This window comes from Eretmochelys imbricata, chromosome 4, assembly GCF_965152235.1.
Source record: "Eretmochelys imbricata isolate rEreImb1 chromosome 4, rEreImb1.hap1, whole genome shotgun sequence".
NCBI lineage: Eukaryota > Metazoa > Chordata > Testudines > Cheloniidae > Eretmochelys > Eretmochelys imbricata.
This window is the reverse complement of record NC_135575.1, coordinates 109,117,421-109,138,736: the sequence shown is the minus strand read 5'-3', so window position 1 is coordinate 109,138,736 and position 21,316 is coordinate 109,117,421. Positions and strand designations below refer to the sequence as shown.

Below are 21,316 nucleotides of genomic sequence, written 5' to 3'. Positions count from 1 at the left end.
GACCATTACATTTATCTGCATGGAATCTCTGTAGGTTGAACGTAAACATGAAAATATTGACAGTGAGTAGTTGGCTAGTGTGGCTGATGTTAGCTAATCTGAATTTCTTCCGAGAACAACTTTCTTAAATTGCTATGTGAAATTGTAAAATGGGTTAGGAAAGGTCATATCTGGTGAATAAACATCAAATCTGTTCCTGTTTTATTATATGTAGTCAAACTACATCTCCACCCCCCCCCCCCCCAAAAAAAAAAAAAAGCCCTCTAACCTTGCTAAGTGTCAGTAGTGTCAACCTCAAGCACAAAAAAGAAAGTACAGTAGAAATTATATACTTACACTTGCAAACAAATTTTTGGGGAAATTCAAACAAAACCCATTTTAAAAAAATATTCAAAACATTGAAAATAGGGCTTGGTCTAAACAGTTTTTGTACTGTTGTAACTGTCATCTAGAGGCGTGATTTTTTTGTTTTTGTTAAGTGAGGTAAACCGGTGCAACCCATAATGTAGCTGTAGTTATACCTATATAATGGTGCTTTATTTAAAAGTACCAGTGAAATGATAATAGCTATACCAGTATGAAACACCTTTGTACACCAGTACACCTTTGTACAGCCACATCGACATGGGCGATGTACCACCATACGGGTACAATTGAAGTGCTACAACTTTCTAGTGTAGACAAGACCTTACAGCAGTGGCGGGCAAACTTTTTGGCCTGAGGGCCACATCGGGTTTCCAAAATTGAATGGAGGGCCGGTTAGGGGAGGCTGTGGCCGGCCCCCGACCTCTATCCAACCACCACCCCCCTCCCCCACCTCACGTCTCACCCCCTGACGCCCCCCCTCCCCCGGGACTCCTGCCCCATCCAACCCCCCCCTCCTTCCTGACTGCCCCCCAGGACCCCTGCCCCCATTCAATCCCTCTGTTTCCCTCTGACCGCCCCGCTCCCTATCCACCTCCCCAAACTCCCCTGCCCTTTATCCAAGCCCCCCGTCTCCTTACCACGCTGCCTGGAGCACCGGTGGCTGGCGGCACTACAGCCGCACCGCCCTGCAGCACAGAGCCCTGGGTCCGGCCAGGCTCTGCAGATGCGTTGCCGCAGGAGCTCACAGACCCACTGCCCAGAGCATTGCGCCAGCGGCACAGTCAGCTGAGGCTGTGGGGGAGGGGCTGGGGGCTAGCCTCCCGGGCCAGGAGGTTCCCGCGGGCCAGATGTGGCCTGCGGGCCGTAGTTTGCCCACCTCTGCCTTAGAGTGTGTGGCTGGGGTCTAAGCCAGGCAGATTTAAAATCAATGGGATTTGAGTGCCCTTTGGAAAATCCAAGCCAGTGTTCTTTTGGCACAACAAATTTACTTGAAATGCTAAGATTATTCAGTTTAGCCCAGTGACAAATTATGCAATATGGTTCATGTATTCCCTGCATGTGGAAGTGAAACTGCTCCTAGTAAAGGTGTCCACTGTATGTCATTGTCCTCAATGGGAGTGAAACTAGAGACTTCCATCAATTAAGGTGGCTGCTGTTTTCCTACACACTTTCCATTTTCTAGGATGCACCTCATTTCCACTTGCACTTCTCTTCATTTCCGCAATGGGAACTGAAGCCAGGTTGCCCTCAAAAAATTGCTATCTTGTAATCTATATGGATGGGGAAACCAGAGAGAAAACTATGAGGAGGCTAGGAAATGTTGACATAGATTCTATCCACTGTTGTTCTGTTGTCTGATCAGACATCACTGAATTAACTAGTTAATTGTTAATAATTTTGATTTTTTTCAACAACACGTAATTCATTTATATTTTCTTTATTGTACCTTTTGTCATTTTTCACCAAAAGTGTTATGGGAAATTTTTGTGGGGTGGGGGGGATGGAAACTCTGACTTTCCAATAACTTTGGAACCCAAAAGTACTTAAGGAAGTTCAGACATGCTCAAAATCATCATTTCCATTATTTTCTCCAAAAATAGTTAAATCAGACCAGAACAAGAAGGTTAAAAAGGTTCTATAAAAAAGGCAATTCTGGGATAACTTCAACTAGTGTACGACTAGTGTGCCACCACTATAAATATTTGCTTAGTCTCTTCCTAAATAATGTAAGTTGCATATAAAGTATTTTTACAGAAATATTTGTGTAATAGTTGCTAATTCTCTTTACCTGACTCTCATTTCTGCTAATCCTGTTGAATGGGTTGCCATCCTTTTTGCTTGTAGACCAGTCCTGTTGGATGGCCCCCACAAGCTATCTCAGCAGAATTTTTCCAAATCTGTGAAGACATTAACTTGTAGAAAATAATGGAAATTAACATCCAAGTAGATGGAGTCTATAATGCCAAAGCATGGTAAGCATTGGCTGGGAGAAGAGATTGGAATCCAAGAAAGAAATGTTTTGATAAATTAAAATATTCCACTGTTCTCTTCCATCTCTGTTAATTCTGGTGAATCAGACATAGCAAGTTGAGAGGTAGAATATAGGGAGGAAAAGACAGAAGGAATAGATGGCTTGCTTAGTTTTATATTTATGCCATTTATATTCAAATACGGTTTGTGTTTCTTTTAAAATTAGGGGAATGATAGTCATCAGCCATCTAAGCTATGGCTGTGGCGACTTGGTCAGTAAGAAAAATTGTGAACTGCCCAGCAGTATTACCCATACTCAATAGAAGAGGCAAAATCAAAATCTATAGGCTTATTGTGTCTCCCAGCCCAGTATACTTGCCATAGACCAGACAGTAGTCTATGAAGAATGTATCTGTGTCTTGTACAAGAATTTAATCTGAGTTGTGGGCAGGGATTCACTGCTGCTGCCAAGTGCTCAGGATGTCATAAAATAAATAAAAATAAATTAAAATACCTCTCAAATTTAAAAATTAAAAAAAAAACCTGTAAAATTAACATGACTTGGAAACTAACTTGTTTGCTTTGTTTGTATGTTACATCATGGTTTCCTGTTCTGACATCTGGCTTGTGTATTTATATTGTAAGCTCTTTAGGGCAGAGGCCACCTTACTCTGTGCAGTTTCTAGCATAATGACACCTCCAGGCCTTATGATAATACAAATATTCATAACTTTCAGGCTTTCCTCTTTTTGTCTTCTACATGGCTCTCGTCAGATGAATTGGGTAAAGTGGCTCTGCAGAATGAAAGTTTCTAAATGTAATTTGCATAGGTAGTATAAATGACTTCAATGGTATTGGATAGATGTGCAAAGATGAGCTTTGAAGTGGGGTGGAGTTAGAGCAGGAAAAAAGCAGGCAAACTCTGTTAAAACATGGCAAGTTTTAAAGTCCGCAGCTATGCCAGAATTCTGTACCTTTGCAATTGGTTTTAGTTTTGAATAGCTATAGCAGATTGCACTTCACTTAACTGCTGTTGCATGTGGCAGTATGGATGTTTTGTTTTTAAAAGCCAAAGAATATCCTGACAGGGTAGGTGTGAAGGGACACTGGGAAAACTATTTGTTCCTATCTCTATAGTAACGTACTTCCTTGGATTCTTTTCTCAGTTTGAACAGTTCCTGCTATGAATGAAAATAATTTTTAAAGCATGTAATGATTCTGTGTAGCAACAACTTCGCACAGTAAATTTATTTTGCTGTTAAACATGACAATAAAACTGATCTTCATACCAGAGGTGTAGTAGGCATGGTCTTGACCCATGAGAGAATTTTGAAAACAGTCTGTATTGGTATAGGAATGTTGTTCCAAAAAACAGAATTTGAAAACAAACCTTTAATTACTCGCTTTTGGCCCAAACAGTTGCTTTAAAAGAACATTGTAGATGTTTCGGCTATAAGACTGAACAATCATTTATGAAATTTAAAAATATGTTCAAATCTTCTGCTTTCTGTTTTGTCTTACAGCCTTTTGAAATATTGCTTTCCTGTTAATATCATAAGCTGTAAACTGACAAGTGCCACACAAATCTGTATAACAGACTAATAGACACTTTTTTTGGTTCTCTTCCGTGATTGGGAGGGACATAGTATTGCCATGTGAGAACGGAACATCTGCTGTGGAATCTGTAGTCCAGCATCACCTTCTGATTACTCCTTCAGCATCTCCTCCTTTTTTAATCCCTCTTCTCCTTCACCCTGTGAAGGTCCCACAAATTGCTCTCCTCTCCCCCCTCGCCCCCATTTCCCTCACTCTACATCTTGTCCTTGGGTGACTTCATTAACTTGCACAGTTTCAATAACCATCTTTGTGTTGGTAGATTTAAGAGTCACCTACCTATGTCTGACCTGTGTCCTTTTGTCCAGTCCTTCATTTTATGCTAACCTTTTCTTTTTAAGGACTCACTGACCATTTGGAGCTAACATGGCTGAAACTGAGCTTCTACTCTTTCCTCCTAAACCTTCTGCACTCCCCACATTCTCTATTACTGTTAGCCACACACATCAGTATCCTCTTTTCATCCCAGCCCCTAGCTGGAGGATCTTCTTTGACACTTACTTCACTTTGCGTGTCCAGGCTGGAAGAATCCTGTATCTCCTTCCTCTCACAACACAGCAAAAATCTATCCTTTTCCTCACTCTCCTTCCATATACAGATTTTGTTCTTAACCTTGTAATATTTAGCAGCACTTGGTGCTGAGCTGCCTGTTTGTGATGGAGATCTTCTTGGAGGACTAGAGAACATGGGCAGGAAAGTTTTAAGTCTTTTAATGAGGGGATAGATGTGCTGAACTTTTTCAGTAAGGGAGCCCTATTCAGTATTGAGCATTTGCTGTTTAGCAAAAACACAAAATAATCTCTCATTAGTCCAACTAAATTTCTCTTACCCTTGGTCAGATTTCATTTTCTCAGATTAGATTATAACAATGATTCCTCTGGAAAAAACAAGGAATGTAGAACTTGTATTTCTAGTGAAAAAATTAGGATCTCTCCTCCCCCATCCAACTTTATTGTAGGCAAACCATTTAGGTCTCCTTGATGCATCAGAAGAATTAAGGCTGCAAACATTTTCCCCCTTTGCATATAATTTAAAGTGAAAGGAAAGCAAGAGTTAGATTTCATGTAGGGACTTATCTGTAATTACAGTGCAGTTCATGTGAGCACATGCACCATGAAAATTTTTTGCTTAATTTTGCATTTTGGCCTATTAACGTAAGGATATTCAAAGTTCCTGTATATGGTACTATTCTTAGTCGTCAGAAACATGAGTAAGGTACCCAAGCAAGTGTATATCCCAGCTTTGGCAAACCCAGAACAAGAGTTTGACATAAGTGGAGTGCTTGGGCTATAAAATTACTTGTCTACATTTACCCTACATGCCATGCATGTGTAGCTACATGCTGAATTGAAAAGCAGGCTGTGTCCATACTGTGGTGTGTAGCTACATGTGATAGTGAAAGGCTCGGGCAGCAGGGAAATGCACTGGCGGGGGGAAGCTGCCAAGCCCTTTACTTGCTGCTAGGGCCTTTGCCTGCAGTGGAGAAAGGTTCCAGCAGCAACTTGTGGCAGTGAAAGTCTCCAGCAGCCAGGAACTGCCAGAGCCTTTCACTGTGGGAAGGAAAGGCCCTGGCAGCAGAGAGGCAGTGGGAAACTAATAGCAGTGTAGATGTGTTAGGCACTGCTTGGGCATGCAGAGAGCCATATAGAGTACATACGCACAGGATTCAGGTGTGTCTTTATTCACCTAATCCGTGCCTCGCCGTTTACATTATTTATATCTCATCCTACGGGTGCATGCAGTGTCTGTACTCTAAACTGCTGTAAGTGTAGGCAAGGCCTAGATTTGTATTACTGTAGCACTAAAAGCCCCAGTTGACAGACCAGGACCCCATTATGCTAGGCTTAGCACAGGCCAGCTAACTTTCTGTGTTTGTTGCACTACAGGTTTCCTAGTTTTTCTCTCTCTCATTCCCTGCCCCTTCCTTCCACAGTGTATTTGGATGCAGCTGCTGGTAGGTGACAGTCAAACATTTTAAAATGTTCTAAAAAAATAAAATATTTAGAGCAGAGTATAAGCCCTTCTGGAGAGGGTGGAATTTCACAATATTCTACTCTTTATACTTCTCTTAGTAGTCTGAGGAACTGAAGACATGCTCTTGCTTGAAAACTAGAAATTTGTCACCCCTTGCTTGTAAATTTCTCTTCTGAGGACACGTCCAGCAGGCCTTTGTTTTAGGATGATGCTTGCTAGATGCAGTTCTGGATAAGTATTTGGGTCCTGTTGGGAAGTATAGATAACTAACCATAAGTGGTATGTGTGTAGTATATTTGAGTTTTACCATGAGTCCGTCCTGGCAGGTTGGACTCATGGTGTTAAACGGTGTACTGACTCTGCTTTGCCTCTAAAACCTTAAAGGGGAGAGACCCACCCTTTACTTGGGTCTGTGAGACAAATCTGTGAGAAGAGAAGTTTGAAGTTTAGGGGACCTAGCATATATAACCGTGTGTTTTTAAAGTATAGCTTTCAGTTTAAATATATTTGTACTAAAGAGAATCTTGTGCTTAATGGGATTATAAATATGTGTTCAGTGGTGTTGCCCCATCATTATCTAATACTGTTTTTTCCAGCAGGGCTAACTAGTAAAAGAAAAGGAGTACTTGTGGCAAAAGAAAACAAGGCTGTGTAAAGCTTCTCCTACAGTTGGCAATACACTAAAAGAACGTCACACATAGCCATACTGAAGTGAATTGCAAAGGGAGGCAAAGTAGTTCGAAGATTTCAGTAACTTGACTTAATGATTCTGAAACACTGCTAAATTATAGTTTTTCATGTGTTACAGAATATGCTCTTTCTGGAGAGAATTATGGTAGTAAAATGTGAAACCCACATACTGGTACATGATGCACAAAGAGTATTTAAGGGAGTCAGTCTGATTTTACAGATGCATGCATGCTTTCAAAACTATTCGCCAGTGAATTTTAATACTGTCTTTCAGAGGCTAAGGATTAAAAGGTAATGCTGTCTTTTTATACCTTTGAGCAAGTTGTAAATTTGAGCATACTCTTAGTATTGCACTTTTCATTTAAACTACACTGTCCTGAAAACAATCTAGGTAGTATATGTAACGTCGGATTAATGAGTCTGGAAAAACAAAACTGAAACTTGAGATATGAAATGTCCCTGTTCAGTTCAATCAATGATACAATATAATGATTGTTTTGGACTTGCTCTAGAAGGAAAGACTTACTGTATTCATTTTACTAGAAACCACATACCAGCCTGAAGAAATTACTGCCATCAAGCTTTGCTGTACTGACACTGAGTGTAATGATTTTGCAGATTACTTTATTTCTTGATCTAAGGTTACCTACCAAAAGAATGTGTAGCTATTTGAATTTTAGTCTTTTTATTAAGAACAGAAGACCGGCCATACTGGGTCAGACTAAAGGCCCAACTAGTCCAGTATCCTGTCTTCCAACAGTGGCCAATGCCAGGTGCCCCAGAGGGAATGAACAGAACAGGCAAGCATCAAGTGATCCATTCCCTGTCGCTCATTCCCAGCCTCTGGCAAACAGAGGCTAGGGATACCATCGCTGCCCATCCTGGCTAATAGCCATTGATGGACCTATCTTCCATGAATTTATCTAGTTCTTTTTTTAACCCTGTTATTGTCTTGGCCTTCACAACATCCTCTGGCAAGGAGTTCCACAGGTTGACTGTGCATTGTGTGAAGAAATACTTCCTTTTATTTGTTTTATATCTGCTGTCTATTCATTTCATTTGGGGCCCCTTAGTTCTTGTGTTATGAGAAGGAGTAAATAACACTTCCTTATTTACTTTCTCCACACCAGTCATGATTTTATAGACCTCTATCATATCCCCCCTTAGTCGTCTCTTTTCCAAGCTGAAAAGTCCCAGTCTTATATATCTCTCCTCATACGAAAGCCATTCCATACCCCTAATCATTTTTTTCCCCTTTTCTGAACCTTTTCCAATTTCAATATATCTTTTTCTGAGATGGGGCTACCACATCTGCACGCAGTATTCAGGATGTGGGCATACCATGAATTTATATACAGGCAATATGATATTTTCTTTCTCATTATCTATCCCTTTCTTAATGATGCCCAACATTCTGTTTGCTTTTTTGACTGCCGCTGTACATTGAGTGGATGTTTTCAGAGATCTATCCACAGTGATTCCCAAGATCTCTTTCTTGAGTGGTAACAGCTAATTTAAACCCCATCATTTTATATGTATAGCTGGGATTGTTTTCCAATGTGCGCTACTTTGCATTTATCGACATTGAATTTCATCTGCCTTTTTGTTGCCCAGTCACCCAGTTTTGAGAGATCCTTTTGTAGATCTTCGCAGTGTGCCTGGGATTTCACTATCTTGAGTAGTTTTGTATCATCTGCAAATTTTACCGCTTTTTCCAGATCATTTATGAATATGTTGAATAGGACTGGTCTCAGTACAGATCCCTGGGGGACACCACTAAGTACCTCTCTCCATTATTAAAGAAAGCTTTGTTGGTTTTATTTGTGTAAGACCAACAGAACTTTAAAATTACTTCTATGTTTTGTTTGTTTAAATCAGGGGTCTCAAACTCAAATGACCATGAGGGCCACATGGGGTCCAGTACATTGGCCTGATGGCCGCATCACTGAACCATCCCCCACCCCCCACACGCACCCCCGCTGCCCCGGCCCCACCTCTTCCTAGCCCCCATTCCAACCCCTTCCCTGAAATGCCCACCACAACTCAGCCCCCTCTCTACCCCAGGGGGAGCAGGAGGGGTATAGCGTGTGGTTGGGGGCTCAGGGCAGGGTGTTGAGGTGCAGGAGGGGTGCGGGGTGAAGCAGGGGGCTCAGGGCAGGGTGTCGGGGTGCAGGGTGCAGCAGGAGGTTTGGGGGGCGGGGGCAGGGCAGGCTCCTGCGACTCTGGGAACTCGCAACTCTGGGAAGCGGCCAGAACCTGTGTGGGGAGGGGGAGACACAGAGGTCTGTGTGTTGCCCTAGCTGCACCTCCAGGCACCGCCCCCCGCAGCTGCCATTGGCTGGGAACAGAGAACTGTGGCCAATGGGAGCTTCGGGGGCGGTGTCTGGAGTCGCGGCCAGGGCAATACAGAGACCCCTGTTCCCGCCAAGGTGGAGGCATCACTATTGTTATGGCAGAAGGGGCAGGCAACATAAGGGAAGTGTTGTAGCTTAGATTTTTGCTAGTGGACCATTTTAAATGGAGTGCTCTGCATGATCTCTTGTTCCTGTCACCTTCTCCATGGATCCTCCTTGTATCTAGTTCACTTGGATCGTCATCTGTGGAGTTTGGTGCCTGGCAGGGACGGACGATTCAGATGGTGGCTGCCTTGTGAAGAGAGGTGGAAGTGACAGAATTAGATGTGTGCATTAATGGTCAGCGTGGGTAGGGATTGAGGGGGTGGAAGGATGATGGGCTTCTTGTGATGGGGAAGCTTGACTTTGTGGCACAAGGAGTAAGAAGCTGTTTCCCAGAAACAGCAGTTTGCTGGTACTTTGAAGATCGGCTGTACAAGGTGCTGAGTGGTGATATGGAGGGGACAGAGTTCTCCTAGTCTCTGCCTGCAGCAGTTTCAGTTTTGTCAGTGAAATGGCAAGAATGCTTTTCAGCTCTTATGTTTTTGTTTTTTTTTTGTTAGTGTGGTATGCCACAAGTTTGCAGTGCTGTTGAGGCCAAAGTAACTCAAAGCTCTAGCACTGGGAGATGCTTGAGGACTAGCATATTTGGGAAGGGTGGGTTTTTAATTCTTTGATTATGTGGTGGTGAACAGCTGCTGAATCTGATTTTTTTCATATATTATGTAAAACTTTTACCCAAAAGAAAAAAAAAAGGTGACTAGATAACGGGGCAGATTTTCTGTGTGGATATAGATACAGAGGAATAAAGAAATCATTAGTAACTCTCCTCCTCAGAGTGGCTGGGCATTGATGCTGGAAGAGACGTTCTGAAGCTGCTTCTGGCCTAACAGCTTCCTCAGGCCATCATTTCCAGATGTCTGTCTGTCTACAAGATGCCTCTCACCTTGGTATCCTTGCACTGAATTGTTTGGAGCAGTGAGAGAGTCCACTCGCTGTTGCCTCCAGGCTATTTTCCCTGAGTGGGACTCTGCCATTTTGGGGAGATCAAGAATTGTGGGGCTTTTGGAAAAAAGTGAAATCTGTGGAGTTGTGTGGGAGATTTAAAGCCATGAATGTAGGTGCAAATAACTATATAGCACAGGGTTGGGCAAACTTTTTGGTGCGAAACTGTATGGAGGTCCGGGTAGGGAAGGCTGTGCCTCTCCAAACAGCCTGGCCCCTGCCCCCTATCCACCCCCTCCCCCACCACCCGCTCCTTGTCCCTTGACCGCCCCCTCCCGGGACTCATAACCACCCCCCGGGACCCTACCCCCATCTAACCCCCCTGTCCCTCCCTGAACCTCTGCCCTATCCAACTGCTCCCTGTTCCCCGTCTCCTAACTGCTCCCACCCCCGAACCTCCGCCCCATCCAACTGCCCCCTGCTCCCCAACTGCACCCCGAGACTCCCTGCCCCATATCCAACACCCCAGCCCCCTTACCATGCCGCTCAGACCAGCATGTCTGGCAGCTGCACCACCCAGCCGGAGCCAGACACTCTGCCACGCTGCCCTGCAGGAGCGCGTGTTATACCAATAAAATAAAAACCAGCAGGAGCTTATTAAAGGGGAAAAGGCAAAATGACACGTTTATTGTGAATACAGAAAGAATCATAGTAAGCAGTTAGTTATAGCTATAACATTCCATTTGATTTCATATTTATTCACACATTCATTCTCACACACATGCACACAGGTTCTGCAAGGTTGTTATCATAGTTACCAGCCTTAGAGTTGCTCATGCCAAGCCACTTGCCAGGTGTCCTGGACATGAGGAGGGAGCAGGGCCTTGTCAGATCTGATGCTCCTGGAAGTTGGTTTGCAGAATCAGACCCCAAAGTTCTCACTTTCTAGAGTCCATTTTTATAGGAATTTCTTCCTATGCCAGTCTATGGGAATTGCTTCATCATGCTGTTGCTGAATCAGTCAGCAGATGGCACATTCCTGACAGCTCCGTGCTGCCAGATGTTATCTTGTTCTTTGGTTCTCCCATTCTTGAGGCTGTTGGGTGGATTCTAGTCTGCCCTCTGGGGGTCCTCTGGTTATTTCCACTTGACGCCTTCTTCAGCCGATGGACACTGCATTCTTAGGCTGGCACCTGCCTGATCATTCAGTTATTATTCACACCAAGCATCCATCCACATACATCCTCCGTCTCTATTTTAATCACAATTGTTAACAAAGCGAAATGAATACAACAAAAGGGCGGGGAGTCTCTGGGTGCTGTTTCTATTGTTAGAGTATTGCTTTGAGTCTCTCTATGTGTGAGTAGTTGTTGTTACAAAGAATTGCTTTGAGAACAGACTCTGTCTTATAAATATTTTGCCTTGTACTAACACAGTTAGCAGCTTGCAAGTTTCACACAGAGAGGGAGAGAAACAGTACCAAAAACCAAGAGACCTCTTAATTAGTAATACCCTGGAATTTAAACTATGGGGAATCAAACTCATTTGTGATTTTAATACAGAACTACTTTAATATGATCCAACACGCGCAGCCCCGCCACCCAGAGCGCTGCCCGCGCAGCTGTGGGGGAATAGCAGGGAAAGGCCAGGAGCTAGCCTTTCCGGACCAGGAGCTCAGGGACCGGGCAGGATGGTCCCACGAGCCAGATGTGGCCCACAGGCCGTAGTTTGCCCACCTCTGATATAGCACCTTCCTTTCAAGGAGGTTTTCCAGAGAACGGCATACTTGTTCTATTGGGATCACTCATTAAGCACTGAAATGCTTTGTAAAGGAGAAGTGGGCGGGGGGAACTTCCTCAGTTGAAATTACAGAGAGCATTTTAAATAGGTAATATGTTTACTCAGATGGACTTCGGTCAGTAAATCAGGGCGAACAGGTTAACATGGGTGAAAAAATTTCAAGCTACTAGAGAAGCAGATGTGGCTTTGACATGGGTATCTTCTCGTTATTCCTCTGTTATAGCACCTATAATCTGTTTCAGGGCACTGCTGAACCATTCCATGCATTTGCTGCTATATTCCTAAAGAAAACATAACCCATGAACTGGTGAAAGTTGCAGGCCAGCCTCCCAATCTAAATTTGAGAAAGCCATTGCACGTCAACCATAACTTTCTGTTTCCCTTCTCAGCTGATAGTTTCCCCTTGCCTTCATGTCATCTAAAGATGTGCCTGCCACCAGGTCCATATTTTTGGGCAAGGTATAATTCTCCTTATTGAAGTCACTGTCTCAGTACCATCTCTAAAATCCTCATCTTCAATATTTACCATCCCCTGGTTATGTAATGCAACTTGCTTCCATAAGACCTTCACAAATTTCAGTGCTTCATGAAGTGTAGAGAGTTGTCTGGTTCTGTCACATGCAACGTAGCCTGATAACATCGCTCTCTACCTCCAAACATCTCCATTTGCTCTCTGTTCTTTCTAGTATCCAGTTCAAATTGTTCTCAGAATTGTTTAACTCTGTGACCTTTACTCCAATTGACCTTGCATATGTCTCCTACCTTTACTCTCTTCTCTCTTCTTGGCTAGCAATGGTTGACCGCTCTCTTCGTCCGCACAGTCGGGCCATTTTTAATTACTAGGTCTCTTCCACCTGATCAGTTTGCTGTATCATTTCAAATCATAGCTGAGAATGAATTATATATATGTGTGTGTGTGTGTATTATTTCCCCTCACACTTACCTTTTAATTTTTATCATACTGCTGTTTTCTTTGTAGTTGTTTAATTCTCCAGAGTGGCTTGGAATGTAAGTTTATATGAAAGATGCAATGCAAAATAAAGCTTCAATTTTATTATTAATAATTGACTTAGGAATAGACAGTTGCAAAGCAAGATTTCCGGTTCTGAGCTATTAACTTACAAGAAATAACTGAGGATATCCTGCTCTAGGTAGTGGGCACAGTGACTTTAAAAGATTGGTGCAATACTTCCACAGCTATTTCACTCCAAGTATTGAAAACTGGATAATACCAGGAACCATTCCAGGATATAAGATTTTTCAACTTAATTCATACTTGTCTATAAGACTATAATACAGTATACAGTAATCATGCTGTGATGAGTGACATTGATGTGCAATGCTGGTGTATTCTTAGTAAATTGAACTGGCTGGGGAGACAAACTTCTGTATTTTTAAGGAACAACATTTTATGGTGACCGTAGTTCTTGACACACATGCCTGTAAATTCACTCTCTAATTTCTAAAAGTGTGTGTAAGAATATCCTTATAAACAACTTGTTTTTAAAATTCTGGCTGTTTAAAAACATGATCTTTATCTCTATCTCCCTGCTTCTCACCCAGTGGCTTTTTAGTCAAACACACTTTAAAAATAGTTCTCAAAAACCCTCCTCACTATCATGCACCAGAAAAAAACAAAACCCAGCAATACAACATAGCATCTTAGTATGCCAATGCCAGGCAGCTCTTTACTCCTCATACAACTGCCTTTGTCCACTTTAGATCACCTGTGTTTATATTTTGTGGGTGAAAATTGGAGTAGTACTAAACACACAAGGCAGAAGCTATTACCAGCAGGACAGTGGGGTGGGAGGAGGTATTGTTTCATGGTCTCTGTGTGTATATAATGTCTTCTGCAGTTTCCACGGTATGCATCCGATGAAGTGAGCTGTAGCTCACGAAAGCTCATGCTCAAATAAATTGGTTAGTCTCTAAGGTGCCACAAGTACTCTATTTCTTAAGGCAGAAGTAAACTACAAAACAATAGATAAAAGCAAAGGTTGCTGCAGGCAGGGCAGGGAGAGGAAGTACTGATGTGAAGTCCTTTAACCCTAGGCAAAGAAATAAACAGCCCAAATGGAAAACTGAGGATTTATCCAAGCAACCGCACCCTTCACGTTAAAGCCAGTTTATTTTCTTGTGAAGAAGCAGGGCTTCACATGGCCACAAGTTGGATCAATGCTCGAGCAAACTGATGCTGTCTGTTCAGAAGGGGATCATGTCCTCTTTCCGAAGAGGGGGAGTCTACGTAAGCGCCCCATCCTCAGAGGCTGACATGTAAGAACATAGAACAGCCATACTGGGTCAGACCAATGGTCCATCTAGGCCAATATCCCATCCTTTGACAGAGGCTGGTGACAGATGTTTCAGAGGGAATAAACAGAACAAGGCAGTTACCAAGTGATCCATTCCCTATTGTCCAGTCCCAGGTTCCGATAGAGGTTTAGGGACACCCAGAGCGTGGTGCATCCCTGACCATCATAGAATCCTAGAATATCAGGGTTGGAAGGGACCTCAGGAGGTCATCTAGTCCAACCCCCTGCTCAAAGCACGACCAATCCCCAATTAAATCATCCCAGCCAGGGCTTTGTCAAGCCTGACCTTAAAAACTTCTAAGGAAGGAGATTCTACCACCTCCCTAGGTAACGCATTCCAGTGTTTCACCACCCTCCTAGTGAAAAAGTTTTTCCTAATATCCAACCTAAACCTCCCCCACTGCAACTTGAGACCATTACTCCTTGTTCTGTCATCTGCTACCACTGAGAATAGTCTAGAACCATCCTCTCTGGAACCACCTCTCAGGTAGTTGAAAGCAGCTATCAAATCCCCCCTCATTCTTCTCTTCCACAGACTAAACAATTCCAGTTCCTTCAGCCTCTCCTCATAAGTCATGAGTTCCAGACCCCTAATCATTTTTGTTGCCCTTTGCTGGACTTTAATTAATCTTAGTTAATAGCTGTTAATGGACCTGTCCTTTATGAACTTCTCTAATTCTTTTCTGGACCCAGTTATACTTTTGGTCTTCACAGCATCCCCAGCAACAAGTTCCATAGGTAGACTGTGTATTATGTAAAGAAATACTTCCTTTCCTTTCTTTTTAAACCTGCTTCCTATTAATTTCATTGGGTGACTCCTAATTGTTGTATTATGTGAAGGGGTAAATAACACTTCCTTATTCACTTTCTCCACAAGATGCATGATTTTATAGACCTCTGTCACATCCCCCTCTTTTTTAAACTGAAGTCCCCGTCTTTTTAACCTCTCCTCATATGGAAGGGTTTTTTTTTTTTTGCCCTTCTCTGCACCTTTTCCAATTTTAAGATTTTTTTCTTTTTTTTGGAGATGGGGTGACTGTGGGCATACCATGGATTTATATAGTGGCCTTGTAATATTTTCTTACTGTGTATCTTGTTCCTAATGTTCTGTTAGCTTTTTTTACTACTGCACATTGAGCAGATGTCTTCAGAGAACTATTCCTCTGATGACTCCAAAATCTTTCTAGAGTCATAACAGCTAATTTAGACCCCATCATTTTGTGTGTATAGTTGAGATTGTTTTCCAATGTGCATTATTTTGCATTTATCCATGTTGAATTTTGTCTGCCGTTTCGTTGTTCAGTCACCCAGTTTAATGAAATCCCTTTAACTCTTTACAGCCAGCGTTGGACTTAAGTATCTTGAGTAATTTAGTGTTGGGTGCAAACCTTGTCACCTCACTGTTCACCCCTTTTTTGAGATCATTTATGAATATGTTGAACAGCACAGGTCCCAGTACAAATCCTTGGGGGACCCTGCTATTTACCCCTCTCCATTGAGAAAACTGACCATTTATTCTACACTTTGTTTCCGGTCTTTTAACCAGTTACTGATCCATGAGAGGACCTTCCGTTTTATCTCGTGACTACTTATTTTGCTTAAGAGCCTTTGGTGAGGGACCTTGTCTGAAAGTTGGCGTACACTATATCGACTGGATCACTCTTATCCACGTATGTGCTGACCGCCCTCAAAAAGTTCTTATAGATTAGTGAGGCATGATTTCCCTTTACAAAAGCCACATTGACTCTTTCCCTATCCTGTTCATTTATGTGTCTGATAATTCTGTTCCTTACTATAGCTTAACCAATTTCTTGGTATTGAAGTTAGGCTCACCGGCTTGTAATTGTCAGATAGACTCTGGAGCCTTTTTAAAAAATTGGTGTCACATTAGCTATCTGCCAGTCATCTGGTCCAGAGGCTGATTTAAGCCACAGGTTACATGCCACAGTTTCGCAATTTCATATTTGAGTTCCTTCAGAACTCTCGGATGAATGTCATCTGGTCCTGGTGACTCATGACTTTATCAATTTGTTCCAAAATGTTCTCTATTGACACCTCAGTCTGGGACATTTTCTCAGATTTATCACCTAAAAAGAAAGGCTCAGGAGTGGGAATCTCCCTCGTGTCCTGTGCAGTGAAGACCAATGCAAAGAATTCATTTAGCTTCTCTGCAATGACTTGGTCTTCCTTGAGTGGTCTTCTAGCACCTTGATCATCCACTGTACCTGTTGATGATTTGGCAGGCTACCTGCTTCTGATGTACTTAAAATTTTTTTTTCCTGTTTAGTTTCACCCTTGGCCTGCCAGAGTTTACGCTCCTTCCTATTTTTCTCTGTAGGAGTTGACTTCCGCTTTTTAAAGGATGTCTTTTGGCTTCGTTTACTTTGGTTAGCCCTGGTGGCATATTTTTGATCCTCTTACTGTTGTTGAATTTTGGGTATATTTGTAGCTTGAGTCTCTATTATGGTAGTGTTTAAAAGTTTCCCTGCGGCTTTCAGGCATTTCACACTTGACTGTTCTTTTTAAATTTCTGTTTACCTATCTTCCTCATTTTTGTGTAGTTCCCTTTTTGAAGTTAAATGCTATTGTGATGGGTTTCTTTGGTATTTTCGCCCTTGCAAGTATGTTTAAATTTAATTACATTTGGGTGGTTGTTGCCAGGCAGTTCGGCTATGTTCAATTTTTAGACCAGATCCTGTGCTCCACTGAGGACTAAATCACGAATTGCCTCTCGCATTGTGGGTTCCAGGACTAGGTGCTCCAGGTGTGTCATTCATGATGTGTAGAAATTTTATCTCTGCATCACATCCTGAGGTGGCACGTACCCCGTCAAAATAGGGATAGTTTAAATTCCCCCACTGTTGTGTTTTTTTGCTTTTGTAGGCTCTAATTTCCCTGAGCATTTCACAGTGATTTCAATATCCTAGTCAGATGGGTGGTAGAATATTCTGACTGCTATACTCTTTTTGAAGCGTGACATTTATATACATAAAGATTCTATGGTACAGTTTGAGGCGTTTAAATTTTTACTGTATTTGATGGTATGCTTTCTTTCACATATAGTGGCAGTGCTCCACCCTCAAGACCTACGGTCATCCCTACATATTTTGTATCCTGATATTCCTGTGTCCCATAGATTATCATCATTCCACTAAGTTTCTGTGATTCCTGTTATATCAATATCCTCATTTAATACCAGGCACTAAAGTTAATTGATCTTAGACTTCTAGCATTTGTATGCAAGCGCTTAACTAAATATTGACAAATTTTCTATCTGCCTTCATGTGATGTTATTGAATGGGACTTTTTTTTCCCCATTTGTCTATTTCTCTTCAGTTCCTGCCTGTACTTTATCAACTTCTATCCCCTCCTCTTTACTAGGATATACAGTATCCTCTTTAATAAATCCTCCTCTAATGGATGTCCCTGTCCAAACCATGCGCACCTTTGCATCTGTCAGCTTTCCTCCAGTCCTTTCTTCAACCTTTTAAATTTTACAGTTCAACAATCTGATTCGGTTTGTTTAGCTGGAGCCCATCTTTCCTGTGGGCTCCTCCGTTCCCAAAACATTCTCCAGTTCCTAATGAACTTAAATCTTTCCTCCAAACACCATTCTCTCGTCTATATGAAAGCGTAGGGAAGGGAAAAGTCACCATGATGTGCGGCAAAAGAGGAACTATAATAGGAGTGAAAGGATTCCTTCAGGAAACAGTAACCATGTGGCCAGACGTAAAGATTGTAGGGACCGAAGGGGCAGATTCTCTCACAGGCCACATAGTGGACCAAAGGATACAGAACTGCTCTGATCAGAGTGAGGGGGACAGCTAAGACTTGAGACAAAGTTCAGCAGGGCTTTCATCATTCTGGTCTGCAAGATCATCCCCAAGTGTGGAAGAGCCTGAGATGTTTGCTTGTTCCTACAATGAGATATGGCAATTGACCTCAACCCCAGAGGAAAACCTTTCCCTGCATGCAACCTCAGTTATGTCTTTGACTCCATTTCTCTTTGTAGGATGTCAGAGCAGGAATTTACACAGGGAAATTGCTTGCTGGCAATTACTCCCGTCATAGACCTCCTTTTCTCCCATTTTCCATTTTATCTTCTTGAAAGAGCTGCTGCCTTGTGTTTGTATCTTTCTCCTGATTTCTTTTCTCCCTCCAGAAGTGTTGGTCTCAGGGTAAAAGTGGGCAGACTGGGCCCTTTTACAAAGGACTTAAATGACAGATTCTTTCCCCTTGGCCGGATTAAAGGAATTGGAAACGCCAGGCACAACCTCCCTTGGGCACCTCATTGCACCACAGCCCTATGGCCCTGCACTGTGTTCTTTCCCTCTTGTCCTCTGCTTGGTGTTTTAGTGGTAGGGTGCCACTCATGAAGGACTGGTCTTATCATGAAGAAGGGAGGACTCTGCCTGCACCCAGCTGAGCAGAGGACGTACTGCACAAGAGGACTGTGTGGAGTACTCACCACCTCAATATAGCTTTGAGGTGTCATTAGTGAGGTCGTGTCCCCCCCACTACCCCCGAGTTGTCTGCCAGGGTGAAGTTGGCAAGGACCCGCATACACAGGAACCCCTGTTTCAAGGAAGTGGGGCGGGCTACCAAGTGTTCGTCTCTCCCCACCCCCTTGTGAAATTAATGGCTACCCCAACTCTGATTTCAACCTGATGAACACACTCTCTGACTCCCATGTTTTGCCATTTTACTCTTTCTTCCCTCATTCCATCTTGGCCTTTCATTCTTCCCTCCATCCATTCCATACCTCACACTTGCTGCCACCTTCACCCCACCCCTCACTGTTCACCTCCTTCCATTTTCACTCCCTTTCATGCACAGGCTTGTTAAACTTGAGCTCTGTCATCATTCCACACACAGAAAAAGAGGTGGTGTGAGAGAGGAAGAAAAGGGCAGCTCAGAGGCATCCAGTCTCCTCGCCAGCCCTGAAGCAGCAGCAATGGTGTCTGGACCCCTACTCCGGAACCAGCCAAAGAGCTTGGAGCATCAGTGATGGCCTCTGCTAACCCTGGCCAGTCATGAGCTATTAGAAGCTAGTCTTCTTCCCTTCTCCCCCACCTAGCTGCTGGGAGGAGCTGCAGTGGATGTAGCTCATTTTCTTCCCTAGAGCACCCAGAGTGCACTGGAGCCAGCAGGGGTTTTCGCTAGGACATTGCTGCCAGCCTTGCTGGATTAATTTAGGGAAGCCTACACTGGCACTTTACAGCCCTGCAACTTTCTTGCTCAGGGGTGTGAAAAAACACACCCCTGAGTGCTGCAAGTTTCAGCGCTGTAGACAGTGCACCAGCGCTGGGAGGTATTCCCCTCATGGAGGTGGGTTTTTTATAGGTCTGGGAGAGCTCTCTCCCAGCACTGGCACTGCGACTACACACCGCTTCAACGTTGCTAGTGAAGACATGCCCGAAGATAGAATATGTGGGCCAAAGGTGTTAACAACCCAGTCAGTGTCCAGCATTAAACAGTACTACAGTCCGGGGTTTGTTATACAGAGATGTCAGCCTGCTTGGTACGATGGCACAAACACCACTAAAAATCCTTTAAACCTTTTATTAAAGATAAAGAAGAGAAGGAGAAACTGTATGTCAAGTATAAAGTATGGCTTTCATTTTAATAGCATTTCTTGTTCCCTTTCCCTTTAGCTGGAGAGAGTTTTCAGAAGGAGAATCCCCATTGTTTGACAGTCTTAGATGGTATCAAAGATGTTAATAGCTCCTCTTTTGTGGAAAAGAGAACTTATTTGAGATGGGCTGGAGCTGTTATATCTACTGCTGTTAAAGTCCAATCCTGTTTCATCTCAGCTGCTGATTTGGGATTCAGCTGGATCTGGTAGAGCAGAGATAGTCAATAGGCGGACCACAGGCCAAAGCCGGACTGCCATATGCTTTTGAACGGCCCTTGAAATCTTTTAATTTACTTATTTTTTAAAAAAATAATTTTCTCTGGTTTCTGGTCCTTGACTGTACCTTGACCAAGAACTTTGACAAAACATAATAGACTAACCTTCTGGTAGGGGTCCTGATGTCATCTGGATACCTCTCTGTGGCCCAGCCTGGTCAGGGCATCTTTCAGGATCACAGGGAATGAAGGCCAGGGCTCCCAGGAAATGGTGGTGGTAACAGCCATGATGGTGAAGCTTGCTTCAGTAACCCCTGTCTGTTCTTCCCCTTATTCTTCCCACAGAGTCTTTCTTTAGGGACCCATAAAGGGAACAATGGTTGGAATAGCCCATCCCCGCATTATTTTGTGCACCAATTAGGCCTAATATCCAACACAGCAATTCTGGCTCATTAATTTCAGATTCCACATCTTTTTACCAAGCATGATTTTAACATAGTACTTTAATCATATTAACTTGGCTTTTTGTTTTGACTAATTTAGTCTTTCTGTCTCCCTTTCATACATGTTCCCACCAGCATTTATCGATTATTATAACATTTTATGAAATTTCATATACTTTTTACAATTGAGCCTACAATTAGGGTAAACTGGTAGGCCAAATGATCACAGCGGCCCTCACCTTAATTTTTCTTGCTTGTACATGTCTGGTAAATGGTTTTAGTATCTATTTACTAGTGATTTTGAAGTATTAAACGACTGTGGTACACATAAATGAGCAAAATACACTGATACATAAAATCCCACTTTTTAACAAATTTTATGTGCTTATTAACATTCACATGTTAGGATTTTGCCAAAGGCTTCTTGTACATTATTGCAAATTGTAGGTTTACTATGTACTATTTATGTGCATGGAATATAAGCATTCTCGTGATCATGCATCACAAAAAAAAATAAACCCAGGGCTGAAGATGAATTGTATGTTAACAAATGAGGCAGAACATGATCTTTTGCTGTCTAGTCAAAAGTCTTTGAGGGGTGGGAGAAAGCTAACTATTAGTTTCATTTAACTGGTATAGCGGGATTCAAGATGGACAAATAATTGCTGATTTATAAAGAACTGGCACACTTTCAAACCCTATCATGTGGGCTTGCCTTTAGACAGGTGAATGTCCATAGAACATAAAAGCATGAGATAGGATATTTGTGGTGACTAGCTGTTAATCTTTGGAGTACGTTAACCACACTGTTAAACTTGACTAATAGCCTCACAAGTGCAACATTGTTTTCCCAAGGTTTAGTACATTCCAATTCAAAATTTATAAGAATGTTGAATTAATTATGTAGGTTGACTACTTTAGAGGCTTAACTAAATTGTGCCATTTGTACAGGGCA

The 21,316-nt window shown here is 42.6% G+C and overlaps 1 protein-coding gene across 2 annotated transcripts in view; it reads left to right on the top strand.

The window, feature by feature from the left end:
* The window catches only part of STIM2 (stromal interaction molecule 2), a 149,467-nt gene that overhangs the window by 86,100 nt on the left and 42,051 nt on the right, over positions 1-21,316 (top strand). The gene's annotated exons all lie outside the window — the stretch shown is intronic.